Source organism: Halichoerus grypus, chromosome 15, assembly GCF_964656455.1.
Source record: "Halichoerus grypus chromosome 15, mHalGry1.hap1.1, whole genome shotgun sequence".
In the NCBI taxonomy this organism is placed as follows: domain Eukaryota; kingdom Metazoa; phylum Chordata; class Mammalia; order Carnivora; family Phocidae; genus Halichoerus; species Halichoerus grypus.
The window spans coordinates 30,499,366-30,516,381 of record NC_135726.1 but is presented as its reverse complement, the minus strand read 5'-3'; the positions used below and the strand labels follow the sequence as shown (position 1 = coordinate 30,516,381).

General features: G+C 38.3%; 1 pseudogene; it reads left to right on the top strand.

Annotated features, from left to right (window-relative positions):
- The first annotated feature begins 16,052 nt into the window (after window positions 1-16,052).
- On the top strand, window positions 16,053-16,706 carry LOC118546306 (large ribosomal subunit protein uL1 pseudogene; annotated as a pseudogene).
- The last annotated feature ends 310 nt before the right edge of the window (window positions 16,707-17,016 follow it).

The following is a 17,016-nucleotide window of genomic DNA, read 5'->3' as shown; positions in this document are numbered from 1 at the left end:
CTCATTAACCACCTCATCAATCATATCAGTTATTCCTTAACATGCCACTCTCCTCCCATCACAGGACCATAAAAGGTGCTGTCCTCTCTACCAGAGTTCCTCTTCCCCTTACTCTACCCTGCCATATCCCACCAGCTGACCAATTGAGTTCCCACTTATTATTCAGGTCTTGGCTCAAGTCATTATTGACCACCTTCTTCTCTCCTTCTCCCACAATTAGGTTAGAGCCCTTTGTTACATGTTCAGAAAGCACCATGTACTTTTTCTTCAACATAACCTTTGTAATTGTAACTGTATGTTTAGGTGATTCTTTGATGGATTTAAGTTTTGTAATGGCAGAAACCATGTCTGTTTTGCTCAGAGCAAAAAAAAAAAAAAAAAAACCAAAAGAAAGCTCAACTTCTGGTTTAAGAAGTGGGAAGGGAGGAGGCCTCTGGATAAAAGAGAGTTGAAAAATATCCCATTTTTCCCATTTTCTCTCACCCCATCCCCTGGGACAATCACACTGTGATGGTGTTAATGATGGCACCAGAAGCTGAGCAGGTGCTTAAACTCAGAAAGGAGGAATCCTTTTTGACCTTAGAGACTGGTCCCAATTATTATTTATAATAATTATTTATTATTTATTTTTTTAATTATTTAATTATTTATAATAATTATAGGAATAATGCCTATCGCTTTTTTTCTCTATATGTCCTCTTGCCACTTAGCCCCAGAAGCAGACTTGTGTGAAGGACATGACAGAGAGGAGGAATTAAGTTGCAACTTCCTAATCAAAAGATCAAGAAAGGAAATTCCTGTGAGCCAGTGAGTGTCTGGGAGGTCACAGAGTAAAGAGCTTGTGAAAGTGATGCCAAAATATTTTGTATGAACTCCTTCACTCACCCTAAGCTATGCATACATGGATCTGATGCCAAATAATAGGCCAAAAACTTTAATAACTGAACTATATGATAAACCACTGCCTCATCTCCAAACTGGCGCCTGAATGGCACTCACATGGGATAGACCAAAATAACACTGCAAAGCCTTTGAAACTTGACTGACACAGGGACAATAGCTCAGAGGAGTCAGGTAGGAACTTGTAAACTGAACAAAATCTGGTTGACTGCTGGATAAACAAATAAATAACTTTCTCCGTATGATTTTGTAAAAGCAAGAATACCCTAACATAGTATTGAAAAAGTCCAGGATACAATTCAAAATTAACCTATATGCAAACAACCAGAAAAATCTGAACATCTGGAAAGGGAAAAGACAATTAACAAATACTAATCTAAAGATGATACAAATACTGGAATTATCAGATCTAGTTTTAAATCATGTATGTAAACCATGGTCCAAACAGTAAGAGTGAATAGTCTTAAAAAAATGAAAAATAGAAAGTTTCAGCAGATAAATAAAAGGTATAAAAGATTTTTAAAGAATGAAATATAAATATTAGAACTAAAAAAGCACACTAACCAAAATAAAACATTTTCTTGATGGGCTTGATAGCAGAATGGAGATCTGAGAAGAAAGAGTTAGTGAACTTAAAGATAGATAAAAAGAAATATTGAATTTAAATAATAGAAAGGAAAAAGTTTGAAGAAAAAAGAATGACAGAGTCACAGAGACCTGTGGGACAATATCAAATGGTCTAACATTCATGTCATTAGAATCCCACAAGATGATAAAGAACGTGGTACAAAAAAAAAAATTAAAATAAAATAAATTATAGCTGAGAACTTCCCAAATTTGATGAGAAACATAAATTAACAGATTTAAGAAGCTCAGCAAACTCTGGAAGGAAGGAAGGATAGAAGGAAGGAAAGAAGGAAGGAAGGAAGGAAGGAAGGAAGGAAGGAAGAAGGAAGGAAGGAAGGAAGGAAGGAAAGAAGGAAGGAAGGAAGGAAGGAAGAAGGAAGGAAGGAAGGAGAGAAAGAAAGAAAGAAAGAAAGAAAGAAAGAAAGAAAGAAAGAAAGAAAGAAAGAAAGAAAGAAAGAAAGAAAGAAAAGAAAGAAAGAAAGAAAGAAAGAAAGAAAGAAAGAAAGAAAGAAAGAAAGAAAGAAAGAAAGAAAGAAAAAGAAAGAAAGAAACAAGAAACAAGCTTGGATACATCATAATCAAAATGCTGGAGATTAATGACAATGAAAGCAGCCAGAGAAAAACAAGGGATTGCATATAAAGAAATAGTTATTTGAGTGAATACAGATTTCTCATCTGACACCATGTGAGCCAGAAGACAGTGGAACAGCATATTTAAATTGCTGAAAGAAAAAATTGTCAACCTCAAAGTTTTATATCCATTGGTATTCTTTAGAAATAAAGATGAAAGAATGAAATTCTGAGGTGAAGAAAAACTAAGAAAATTCATCCTCAGAGGATATTCTCTTAAAGAACTAAAGGATGTTCTTCAGAATAAAAGAAATTGATCCCAGAGGCAAATATGGAACACCAGGAGTGAAAGAAGAGCAACAGAAGTGGTAAATATCTGGGTAAATGGAATAGATTGTGTTTTTCCTCTTAAGTTTTTAAAAATAGATATGACAATTGAAAGCAAAAATTGTAACTTTTTCTGGTGGGATTTTCAATGTTTCAATAGATGTAGCACATATGAGAAATGCAGCTTAAAGGGAGGGATATCTTAAATGGAGGAAGATAAAGTCCTTTATACAGTGGTAAGGTTTATACATTGCACTTTAAGTAGTAAAATATTAATTCTGAGTAGTCTATAAGAAGGGATGTATGTATATTTTAACCCCTGAAGCAACCACTACAAACTATACAAGGATATGGTTATAAGCTCAATAAATTAAATTAAAATAGGACACAAAAAATACTTAAATAATCAAAAGAAGACAGGAAAGGAAAATAGAGAAATAAAAATAGAGGAAACAAACATAAAACAATACCATGATAGGGCTAAATCCAAACATATTAATAATTACATTAAATGTAAGTGGCCTAAATGCACAAATTAAAAAGCATAGATTGCCAGAATGGATAAAAGAAAAAAAAGCGAGACCCAACTATATGTTATTCATAAGGAGCTTACTTTAAATATAATTATATAGCCAGTTGTAAGTAAAACAATGGAAAAAGAAATGCCATGCAAAAACTAATCAAAATAAGTCTGCCTAATTAATGTTAGGCAAAGAAAACTTTATGGCAATAAATAATTACCAGGGATAAAAAGGGTCATTTTAAGAGATAAAAGCATCAATTCACAATTCACCAACAAGAAATAACAGTCCTAAATGTGGATGCATTTAACAATAAAGACTCAAAATATATGAAGCAAAAACTTACATGACTGAAAGGAGAAACAGCCAAACCCACAACTATAGTTGGAAATTTCAACATTCCTCTATTGGTAATCAATAAAACAAGTAGACAAAAAAATCAACAGGTATATAGAAGAACCAAACAACACTGTCAGCAAACTGGAACAAATCCATATTTATAGAACATTATGCCAAACAGCAGAGTACACATCCTTGTCAAGCATCTATGGAATCATCACTAACATAGACTATATTTGGGTCATAAAACAGACCTTAACAAACTTAAAAGACTTGAAATCATATAAAGGATATTCTCTGATCACAATGGAATTACGTTAGAAATAAATAATGCAATGATAACTAGAAATCTCCCAACACATGAAAGTTAAACAATAGACTCCTAAATAACATAAGGGTAAATGACAAGAGGAATTGGAAAGTATTTAAAAAAATGAAAATGCAACATACCAAAATCTGTGGGAAACAGCTAATGCAAGATTTAGAGTACAATTAATGGTTTACTGTTTGTATTAGGAAATAGGAAAAATCTCAAGTCAACAGATCATTTTTCCACCCTATAGAATTTTAAAAAGAAGAGCAAAATAAACCCAAAGCAAGCAGAAGAAAGGAAATAAACAGCAGAAATCAGTGAAATTTAAAGTGATAAACCAATAGGAAAAAAAAACAGTAAAAACAAAAGTTCATTCTTTGAAAAGACCTATAAATTTGATTGGCACAAGATTGGCAAAAAAAAAAAGAGAGAGAGAGAGAGAAAAAATATAAATTTTCAATATCAGGAATGAAAGATGGACTCTCACTACGGAACCACAGACATTAAAAGAAGAAAGGTGGGGATACTTCCAGATTCATTTACAAGGCTAGCATTACCCTCATACCAGAGTCTAGCTTTACCCTCATACCAAAGCCAGACAGACAGTAAAAGAAAAGAAAACCACAAACCAATATACCTCATGAACATAAGAAAAATCTTTAACCTAATATTAGCAAATCAAATCCAGCAATACATAAAAAGAATAATGCACCGTGACAAATGGGGTTAATCCCAGGAATGTAAAGCTAGTTTAACATATGAAAATAATTTAATGAAATCCACCATGCTAATAGACTAAAGAACAAAAAAACACATAAACATATAAAATTATGCAGAGAAGCAGGAAGATTAATATTCATTTTGAATAAAAACTCCCATCAAACTTGGAAGAGAAACATCCATAATATGATAAAGGGTGTCCAAAAAGGCACACTGCTGACAACATAATGGACAAAGACTGAATGTTTCTTTTCCTAAGATCAAGAACAGACAAGGTGTCAACTCTCACCTGAAAGTCCTCCTCAGTACAATAAGTCAAGAAAATTAAAAGACATACAGATTGGAAAAGAGGAAATTAAACTGGTCCTATTCACAGGCAACATATTTGTCTATTTAAAAAAACAACAACTAAGGGGTGCCTGGGTGGCTCAGATGGTTAAGCATCTGCCTTTGGCTCAAGTCATGATCCCAGGGTCCTGGGATCGAGCTCCACATCGTGATCCTGGCTCAGTGGGGAGCCTGCTTCTCCTTCTCCCTCTGCCTCTCTCCCTGCTCATGCGCTCTCTCTCTCTGTATCTCTGTGTCTCAAATGAATAAATAAAATCTTAAAAAAAAAAAAACCACAACAACAACACAACAACTAAGTAATAAATCATAGGAGAAAGTTCTTTGAAATAATAGGAGAGTTTAGCAAAAATAAAAGACAAATTTACCCAAAAAATCAAATTTCTATATATTATCAGTCAAAAGTTGGAAACTGAAATTTGAAGCTGAAAACAATACAATTTAAAATAGCTCCAAAATATGAGATGTTCAAGTATACAACTGCATGTGCAAACCTTATATGCTGAGAACTACAAAATACCTGTGAAATTAAAGAAACTCTGAGTAAATGCAGAGACAGGCCATATAAACGGATTGGAACACTCAGTGTAGCTGACATGTGAATTGTCATGAAACTGATCTATAGGTTTGATGCTATTCCAATCAAACACCTGTTGGGATTTGGGGGTAATATATAGAGATATATAGATATAGATATTTATATGTGATATATACCTATAGATTATAAAATTTGCATGAAAAGGTAAAGGAAATCCAGTAGCTAAAAATATTTTTGAAAAATATTTTAGATGAGATGATTCACAATATCCAATTTTAAGACTGCTATAAAGTTATAGTAATCAATACTGTGTGGTACTGGTAAAGGGATACACACAGGTAAATGACAATACAATCCTTATAAAGACACCCACACAAATATGGCCAGTTGATTTTAAACAAAGATGGAAAGGCAATTCAATGGAGGAAGGATAGGCTCTGCAACAAATGGTGTTGGAATAATTGGATGTTCAGATATCAAAAATTGATGTTAACTGAAACCCCACATCTTATACAAAAATTAAGTAAAAGTGGCTGAAGTTTGGTAAGAAAGCACTATGGCATTTTGCTTCCCAAGTCCAATAACATTTCATGACAAAAATTCTCAGAAAACTAGAAATAGAGGGGAACTCCCTCAACACGACAATGGCATTTTATGACAAAACCCACAGCTGACAACATAGTCTGAGAACTTCCCTTCTAAATAAGGAACAAGGCAAGGATGGCTGTTCTTACCACTTATTTCTATTCAACATGGTGCTGGAGGTTCTAGCCAGAACAATTAGGCAAAAAAAGAAATAAATAGCATCCAGATTGGAAAGGAAGAAGTAAAAGTCTCTATTTATAGATTGCAGAATCTTTCATATAAAAAAAAATCCAGGGCGCCTGGGTGGCTCAGTTGGTTAAGCGACTGCCTTCGGCTCAGGTCATGATCCTGGAGTCCCTGGATCGAGTCCCGCATCAGGCTCCCTGCTCGGCAGGGAGTCTGCTTCTCCCTCTGACCCTCCCCCCTCTCATGTGCTTGCTCTCTCTCATTCTCTCTCTCTCAAATAAATAAATAAAAAATCTTTAAAAAAAAAATCCACAAAAAAAAATCATTAGCAATAATACATGAGTTCAGCAAGTTACAGGATATCAGTTGAATATTTAAAAAAACCAAGTGTATTTCCATACATCAGCAATGAACAATATGAAAATAGAATCAAGAAGACAATTCCATTTACAATAGCATCAAAAAGAATAAAGTGCTTACAAATTAACAAAAGAAATACTAAACTCATACACTGAAAACTATAAAATATTGTTGAAAGGAATTAAAGAAAATCGAAGTAAGTGGAAAGACATTCCATGATCATAGATTGGAAGATGTAATTTTTTAAAGATGTTAACACTCCCAAGTTGATCTACAAATTCAGTATAATCCCTGTCAAGATCTCATATCACTTCTTTGCAGAAATTGACAAGCTGATCCTAAAATTCATATAAAAATGCAAGGGATTCAGAAGAGGCCAGTAGTAAGACTTACATTTCCTGATTTCAAAACTTACTACAAAGCGACAGTAATCATGACTCTGTGGGACTAGCATAAGGATAGGCATACAGATAAGTGGAATAGACTTGAGAGTACAGTGATGAGCCCATAAATCTCAAAACATTACATTTATATGTTTCCATTGATATGACATTCTGAAAAAAGCAGAAGTCTAGGGATGGAAAACAGATCAGTGGTTGCCATGGTTGGAGGGAGGATTTGATTGGTAAAAGATCATTGCAAAGAGTCCTCTGGGAGGTGATAGAATTTTGATTGTGGTGGTGGTTGCATGATTCTATGAATGTGTGAAAAACTCACCAAACTACACACACACCCCATTTGGAGGGTGGGGGGGTTGGTGTGTTTCTTTTCTTTTTCTTTTTCTTTTTCTTCTTTCTTTCTTTCTTTTCTTTTGAGATAGAAAGAGCAAAAGAGCATGAGCAGATGAGCAGTGGGGGAGAGGGAAAGGGAGAGAGATTCTTAAGCAAGCACAGAGCTGGACGCAGCCAGATCTCACAACTCTGAGATCGTGACCTGAGCCGAAATCAAGAGTTGGACACTTTGGGCGCCTGGGTAGCTCAGTTGGTTGGGCGACAGCCTTTGGCTCAGGTCATGATCCTGGAGTCCCGGGATCGAGTCCCGCATCGGGCTCCCTGCTCAGTGGGGTCTGCTTCTCCCTCTCCCGCTCCCCCATCTTGTGCTCTCTCTCTCTCTCATTCTCTCTCTCAAATAAATAAATAAAATCTTTGAAAAAAAAAAAAAGAGTTGGACACTTTACCAACTGAGCCACCCAGGCGCCCCACCCACATACACACCAACTTTTAAAAGCACACAGAAAAGGGAAGAAATAAAATAAATGGTCCAGGATCAATAACCCAAGACTTCAGAAGATGCCAACGGGTTATCATCCCTGCTTAAGAAGATTTGTGATCCAGCTAAAAGGACAGAATTAGCAAAATCTGGAGAGCTATCACTAAAAATAACACTAATTCCTATCATTTGTCAAGCATTTACCCTGTGCCAGGCCTTTACTGTTGCCTTCCATCAGCTAATCCTCCCAGCACTTATTAAGAGTTAGATAGAGAAATGGCGTCCAAGCCAAAGCTGACTGGCTACAATGGCCAGGCTACCTGGCACAGAGAAGTCAGAAGAATTGCAGAACCATTTCCTTCTCATTAGGGTCTCTGTCAGAAATCAGAGTTCCAGGAACACAGTGGCATGCCATTTGTCACAACTGGTTTGTTGCTTATGAAGATGTAAGGGTGTTTTTTTCACATGTATTCCCCATCATGGCAGCAAAATCATCTCAGCAAGAACTTAAGGGATGGTTCATAGGTGCTCCTCATTCCTGGCTGCCGTGTGGTACCTGACACCAAATGGCTCCTGATCTAAATAAAAATCATTGGTAACTTCTCCCCATAAGAAAATGAGAGGTCATTATCTAGTCTGAAAAATTAGACTGGGTCAATCAGAAAGGTAATTAAGGCATGACAAGGACTGCAGAAACTTCCCGATAAAGGAAAAATACTGTCAATGTGCTGGAAGCTGGAGACCACTAATGTTACTAAACCCTGAATACAAATTTTTTACAGCATCTAGAGTTAATGCTAAATTTCGGCATCTTTAAAAAGCAGGTATTTTCTAGGAAACAGACTACCCAGGACTGAATAAGAAGATCTAGGCCTCCCTAAAATGCTGATTTTCAGGTTTCATGTCCTTGCTCAGACTCCCACCAATGCCTGGGTTGTTTTGTTTTGTTTGTTTTTACACCAAATGAAGAACCAACAACCTTAGTTGGGACTCAAAGTGTTCCCCATCCTGCCTTCTCTGACCCATATAGCAGGAAACTTGGCCACCATCTCCCCAAGTTTTCTTTCTTACAGTCTCAGCCACCCTGGGGGATGATGACTTTTCCGGTTCTACATTTTCTGGGGAATAACCCGTATTGGCTTCCCCTTGGTCTGATGACCATGCTTAGACCAGCCCCGTGTGACCAGTGAGGCCGACACAGCTGTGAAATGGGGTGGGAGTGGAGCAGAAAAGATAAAACACTATTTTTGATCAACTCCAAAGCTTTCTCTCTCCCATGAATAATATCATAAAAACTAACATTTACCAAATATTATTATGTGCTAAGCACTTTACGCACTTTCATTCAACGCTCAGTGAGGTAAGCACTGTTATGCCCATTTGTAATTGAGAAAATTGAGGTGCATAGAGGTTATGTGACTTGCCCACGATCACAGAGTTGGCAAGTGGTAGAACCATTGCCTGGGCTGTGACCACAGTGCGTTATTGCTGATTTGTGAAATATGAACTATCTAATCAACTCTTTTGATAATAACAAGTCTCCAAGGGTATTTATCATTTCACACTTATTCCCATCTCCCCAGCTACACTGAGGGTGGAAGCCAGGTCTTCTCACTCTCTATCTATCCCACATCTTAGCCTTGGACACGCCCTGCAATCAAGGCCCAAGAGTGCCAAAGCCCCAGGTGACATGCGATCAGAGTGCCTGCCAAGGAAGGAACAGATGGGTCTGCTAAATGGTGAAATCAAGTCCCTGCCACTATAATGGCAATAAGCATTCCACATAAAATAATTACTTCCAGTTTGCTTGGCAGGTTGGACAAAGTCCGAGGGAAGGTTAATTTATCTTTCACAGCTTTGAGGCTTCAAGCTGTGGTTTCCCAAGTGAAAAGGGCCGCTCCTCAATGATTCTTTGCAAGATCCATTTAGTCATGACAGAATTACCTCCTCATCACTGAGTGGCAAAGTCTATTTGGAGTCCACTTGTCAGCGAGGGACCAGAATGGAGGGAATTATTTAAGTCACATGGAGATTTAAGTCCGTAGCAAAGGTCTATGGTACAGTAGGTAGGATGCTGAAATAGGTTTCAGGTTGAGATGCCAGCTACCTGTACCATATAAAATTTGTGCAATGATTTTCTCATCTAAGACCTGGGTACAATCATAGGTGGCCAATCTAAGGAATATAAATACTATTAAATGAGATTAATTTTACTAAATGAAATTTGGCACAGTTAAAGGTGCTTAAAAACTTCCAGGAAGAGAATCCAGGCATGGGTGGAGCTTTTAATCTGAACTGAAATGGCAGAACTTCCTGTCTTTCCTGCTGGTTAATGTTTCTAGACTTCTTCCTCACCTCTGTTTTCTGGCTCTACTTTCCTCCCATTAGACCCATCTGTTAAAGTCCTTACAGTAGGGGGATCAAATGAGTCAAATAGTGTGTGTTTTCAATAACCAAATACCTCTTCCCACTGAATGGCACAGGTCTAATCTTGGTAAGAATTTGGTGTCAGCGTCATGAGTATCTGACCCAATTCAATCCAACCTCTTTTTCAGAGAAACATGGTTTGCTAAGGTGGCCAAAGCAAACACAGGTCAAGGATTTCATCCAAAAAATGCCTTATTTGGTACCACAAAGAGACATTCATTCCTAATTCAATCTTGCCTACTTGGCCTGGGTCAGAAACTACTCCCTCATAGAAGCAAAGATAATTGTACATGCTGGGAAGAAAAAGCCGAATGGTAAATGTTGTAAGACTTGTCAGCAGTGGAAGATATTCAGTATTCTTTCTAAAAGAACAGAGTCAAAATTAAGAGAAACAAAAATATTTCAGTTGATGTGGAAAATGGCTTTAATTATCTGTTATATGGTGATGTATTCATTTGGTCTCCCTGGTAGCCATGTACCCTTCTACTGTTAACAGAACTTTTTATGTGTAGTTCCCTTTCCATCTCTCTATTGAGATTTAGAATTCATGGTTGACAGTCATTTTATCTTAATACTTGAAAAATGTTGTCCCACTTCTTTTTGGCCTCCATGGCTTCAAGTGAGAAATCCACTATCATCCAAATTGGTGTTTATCTGTAAGTAATGCCTAGTTTCTTAGTGGCCTCTTTCAAGATGTCTCCTTTATGTTTCATTTTCAGAAGTTAAAATATGAGATGTCTTGGTGTGGCCTTGTTTGTATATATCCTGTGTGGGGTTAGCTCAGTTTCTTGACTAGGTCGGTTTATGACTTTGGCCAAATTTAGAAAGTTTTCATACAATTTTCTTTGAACATGTCAATACTTCTTCCTTTTTGCTCTCCTTCTGGGATGCCAATAACACAGATGTCAGCTCTTTTGTTATTATCCCACAGGTTTCTGAAACATCATTCACTTTTCTTTCAGTCTATTTTCTCGCTGTTGTTTATTGCAAAGCTGTAGTGATCAAGACACTATGGTACTGGCAAAAAACCAGACACATAGATCAATGGCCAGAATAGAAAACCCAGAAATGGACCCACAACTATATGGTCAACTAATCTTTGACAAAGCAGGAAAGAATATCCAATGGGAAAAAAGACAGTCTCTTCAACAAACTATGTTGGGGAAACTGGACAGCAATATGCAAAAAATGAATCTGGACCACTTTATTAACACCATACACAAAAATAAATTCAAAATGGATGAAAGACCTAAATGTGAGACAGGAAAACATCACAATCCTAGAGGAGAACACAGGCAGTAACCTCTTTGACATCGGCTATAGCAAGTTCTTACTAGATACGTCGTCTGAGGCAAGGGAAACAAAAGCAAAAAATGAACTACTGGGACTTCATCAAGATAAAAAGCTTCTGCACAGTGAAGGAAACAATCAACAAGACTAAAAAAGCAACCTTCAGAATGAGAGAAGATATTTGCAAATAACATATCTCATAAAGGGTTGGTATCCAAAATATATAAAGAACTTATAAAATTCGACACCCAAAAACCAAATAGTTCAGTTAAAAAAATGGATAGAGGACATGAAGAGACATATTTTTCTGTTGTTTAAATAGGGTAAACTTTATTGGTCTATCCTCAAGTTTACTGATTCTATCCTCTGTCATCTCTTGCTCTACCGTTGAGCTCATCCAGTGAATTTTTTATTTCAGTTATTTTATTTTTAAGTTCTATAATTTCCACTTTGTTCTTTTTTGCTGAGATTTTGTACTTTTTCATTTGTTTCAAAAGAATTCGTAATTGCTTGTTGAAGCATTTTTAAGATGGCTGCTTTAAAATCCTCAGATAATTCCAATTAATCTTGATGTTAGCATCTCTGATTGTCTTTTCTCATTCAACTCTTGATTTTCCTGTTTCTTGGTATGATGAGTGATTTTTTTTTTTTTTTGTATCCTGGACATTTTGGATATATTATGAGGCTCTGGATTCTATTTAATCTTCTCTTTTTAAGCATGAAGTCCTCCTTTTTTGAAGTCGTGTGAGGGCTGAGTGTGTTTGCTCAGCTTCCTGCTGGACTTCACTGACATCACCTCCAAAGGGTGGAGCAATGACTCACATCACACTGTCACACCTTGCTGCAGATAGATGGGGTAGAAGTTCAGCTCCATCCTCAGCCCATCAACATCTTTCCTGCAAAAGTGGGGCACCAACTCAAACCAACTCATTATCTTAAGGTGGGGGTGTAAGCTCAGCCCCCTATTGATGTAGTGAAGGGTGAAGGCTACAAGGTAGAGGGTTAACATACCATTTTGTTGCTGCAGGGTAGGGATGGAAGTTCAGCTTCCTACCGTCCCTACTCATGAAGGGGGGGGAGTAAAGTGTCAATTAGCTCCACCTCTCATCACCTCATTCTACCTATTGATGCCAATTGAGGGTGGCAACTCAGAAGAGGGGTGCAGAAAGCAGAGTGCTGAGTAGCCCTGCTTTATATTGCTTCATTCGATCTCTTTGCTGTGGGTTGGACGGGGGACGTTCAGCTCTCCACTAAACCCCACTGCCCTCCAGAATCAGGGAAAGTGGAGTGCAGCCTAGCTCCAATTTACACTGCCCTATTCATGCTCAATGATGTTAGATTGGTGTAGAGACTCAGCTCACCATTGCACTTGGCCAAGCACTGTAATTTGACCCCTCCCCACCAGGGGTTTGTTCAAGAAAGGGCTGAAATCAATCCAAGGTAACTCAGTATTGGGTTTTTGTGGGGACAATTGGGAAATATAGGGTTATTGAGAGAGCCTATCTCTTTGTGCTGGACTTGAAGTTGGTGGGAGTAGGCCTGGAAACTATGGAACTATTACCTAAGGATTAAAGAGACTTTAGACTCTTTTGGCTTCTATATGTAGTAAACGCAGTGGTTAGGTACGTATACCTGATTTCAAAGTGTAGCTCAATTATGAGGCTCTGATCACAACATCTTACCAAGTAAAATGGAAATAATAAAAGTATATTCCTGACAGGGTTATTTCAAACATTTAATGAGGTAAGGCATGTAAAGCAGGTCCACCCATGTTTGGCATGTTGTGAGTTCTCACTACATGGAAACAATGAGGAATAATTGATTATGGTTGTTAATGGCAAGTCAGTGTCTTCTACTTTTCTTTTATCTTTCATAGGACTGAGCTCATGGTAAGTGCTTAATAAATAAAGCCAGCACCAATCAACGTATCAGGAAAGAGGAGATTAAAACCTGTTAACTCAATTTTCTTTCCCATCACAATGCTTATTTTAATGTAAAGATTAGAGCTGGCTGACCAATTGCATCTTCACCATCTGCTGTCACACAACATAACATTACTGCCTCTTCCACATCTGTCTCTCCAGGGATTCTGTATCAAAAGCAATTTCCCATGAGACTGACATCCTTATAGCTGCACAGAATAAAACCTCCTTATCCACAATAATGTAGAGACTCTTCCCTCCCTCCTCTAGTCTACCAGTTTGCTATCACCACTTGTTAAAAATCACCCCCAGTAGAACCTGGATTCAAGGAATAAAAGTCCTGTGAGGAATCGAATGTGGAGAACTGTCAGTTGGCATGGATGTTAATATCGCAGTAATGGAGTCGTCTTCGGTTTTTCAAGACAGTTACATGGTGAGAAATGCAGACAGATTAATGGCACTCTGCCCTCACATGTGCAGTAAGAACCGTCCTGCCAAGTCGACAGAACCTCAAGCACAGGGGCTCTAAAGTGAGTTTGATCTGAGGGCAACCAGGCTCAAAGAGCTTTTCTTATTCTAAACTCTGTCAACATCATTGAAAAACATGGCCTGGCATTTACCTCAATCTCATTCACCACAACCTAGTTGGATCTTTTCATTCCCCTCTGGTAATAGGTATGAGTATATCTGATATGACATTTTTATTTGTATCACCAATCCTTGAGATAGCATGGAATTTAGTTTTCTGCTACACTAACCTCCCATTAATCTGTTTTGTGGCAACTTACTCAGTCTCATTCCTACTCCCCTCTGCCATGCCTTTATCATCCCAAGAGTAGTCTTCTCAACAAGAGGCAGTTTTGTCCCTCCCCAGGGGACATTTGGCAATGACAGGAAAAGTTTTTGACTATCATGACCTGAAGAAGAGTGAGGAGGTGCAGGCCAGTGCTATTGGCACCTGGTGGATAAAGGCCAATGATGTTGCTAAACATCCTACAATATACAAGATGTTCCCTATCTCCCACCAAAGCATATGACCTAAGAAGTCAATAATATCAAAGTTAGGAACCCTGATCTAGAGGCCGGCAAAACAAGATCATATTGCCAAAGTATCTTGGCAGCTAGACTTCCACATGTGCTCAGGAAGCAGAAGTGAGATCCATGAGACCACAGTTGTAAGGTCCTCCTGCAAACTCACTGACCGAAGTGTTTCATTCTTCTGCCACTGTGGGGCTCTGGCTCTAGTCTCTGATCCCTAGATTCTGAGTGGCAAGTGTGAGCAGTATCAAGGTTTCCACCGGAAGTATCCCATGTGTGATTGGGTTTTTCTCTTGGCTTATTTGCTCCTACTTGCAGAGCATTCAATTTTGTTTCTCTGGCCCTCCTAGACATTCTTGTAAGTGACTTCATGGCCTATAATAAATCCTTTTCTGCTTAAGCTAGTTAGAGTGCATTATTTGGTCTGCAATTAAGGATCCTAAGTAATACAGTAAGTGATTATAGGCAATCAATCTTCAAGAAGATGGGAATGTGAGATTGATTATAGTTAGAAATCAATGCAGATTTAGTTAGCATTAGATGGCGGAACTCTTGTAGGCCTTGGAGGACTAAGTGGCTGCTTCTATATGGGTAGTGGATTGGTATGGGGGATTAAAGATGGTCACAAATTTTTTTGTCACTCATCCTTCTGTTCCCTCCCTTTCTCTTGAACATAGGCCATCCCTGTTATTTTATTCAATGAATAGAAATATAACAAAAATAATCATGTGAACTTCAGAGGCTGGGCCTTAGATCTGCAGTGTCTGCCTTTATCTCTTAGAACACTCCCTTTTGGGATTCAGCCACCATGCTGTGGGGAAACCCAAGCAACTATGAAGACAGGCTATAGGGAGGAGAACCAAGATATCCTTAGCTGACAACCCCAGCCAAATCTCCAACCAACATCCAGCATCAACTACCAACCATTTTTGTCATGTGTCGAGTATCCCAGGCCCTGTTGACCCTCCCATGTTTGTCATCTCACCAGTCACTGCTAAATACCTCAATCCACAAAATGGTAAGAGATAACGACTGGGTTATTGTTTTAAGTCACTAAGAGTTGAAGTGGTTTGTTACACAGTAATAGATAACCAAAATAATTGGCTACTTCCAACTGTACTGGCAAGCTTAAAAAATAAAATGACAAGGTGAAGATTTAAATTCTCTATTCAAGACATAGTCAGAGAATCAGAGTTTCTATGACTGCCCTAAAAGAAGGTGGCTATAAAAATAAGATGCCGAATCTAATCCTATGGGCTGCTCAAAATTCAACACAGGTTGAATAAACAGCTTCATTGGATCTCTTGTGTACATGTTAGAACACTGACTAGGAAAGAATAGGATGTTGAGAATAAAAATGGTGACATTTGAGAGGATTTGAATGATTCTGAGGACATGTGACCTTCTAAATCTGACTGTCTGTTGTCAATGGAAGCAGCCCTTCTTTATCTGTTGAAGCTGGCCCTGCCCACTAGAACAACCAATAAAGACATCATCTAAGGTAGTTATCATCACAGAAATACCAATTATCCCCTTGCCTCAATGTACTACCTCTCAGTGGCTCCAGGCCTAAAACTGAAGTCAGATCTTAACATGCCCTGGGGCATCAGTTACAGAGTAAAACCATAAAAGAAGGGGCACATGCAAAGAACTACAAGATTTTGCTAAAGTATGTCAGCAAAACTTGGGGAACATATGTGAGAAGATTGTAGATTAAAGAGAGAGTAATATAATTCTGAATGAAGCTGAATTTAGTGCTATGACTTTATGTACCAGAGATTCTAAAATCAATGGGTTCACAAGTCTCTTTTCTGGTTATTGTGGCAGGGGGTACCATGAACAGCAAAGTCTCCCATGACACCCTGTACAAGGCAGTGTGGGAATTCCTGCACGGGAACTAGGACAAGTGCCCAAAGTTTTTGGAAATGGGGGAGCTACAAATCAGCTTGGGGAACTATGACCTTCAGAAGGACAAATGCTTCTTGGGCACCATCAGGCTTAAGTCCACTCCCTGCCCCAAGTTCTTCATATGTGTTTTGGGGTACCAGCAGCGCTGTGATGAGGTCAGAGCTGTGGATATTCCCCACATGGACATTGAGGCACTGAAGAAACTCAACAAGAATAAAAAATTATTTAAAAAGCTGGCCAAGAAATATGATGCCTTTTTGGCTTCAGAATCTCTGATCAAGCAGATCCCATGAATACTGGGCTCAGGCCTGAATAAGGCTGACAAGTTCCCTTCCTTGCTGACCCACAATGAAAACATGGTGGCCAAAGTGGATGAAGGGAAGTCCACGATCAAATTCCAGATGAAGAAGGTGTTGTGTCTGGCAGTGGCCGTTGGCCACATGAAGATGACAGATGATGAGCTCATGTACCACATCGACTTAGCTATTAATTTCCTGGTGTCATGGCTCAAGAAGAATTGGCAGAACATCCAGGCTTTATACATCAAGAGCACCATGGGCAACTCCCAGTGCCTGTACTAAGGCACAGCTTAATAAATCCTAGTGCTACCATTACCTGTCTGTCTGTGACTAGGGAGAGGGAGGTGCTTTGTGAGCTGACATTGCATGCCAATGCACTGTGCTGATGACTGCAATTTCTGGCACTCAGTGATGGGTAGTCATTTTCTCCACACTGCAAACCAAGAAATGGATTCTAGCTACCTTCAAAACCGTACAGTCTTATTTAGATCTCTTGGATACTTAAAACATGGGACAGTAGGTCTGCTAACCAGGACTAAAGCTTTTCTGATAACCTTGAGAAGGGGAGAGTGGACCCTCACATTGAAGACAT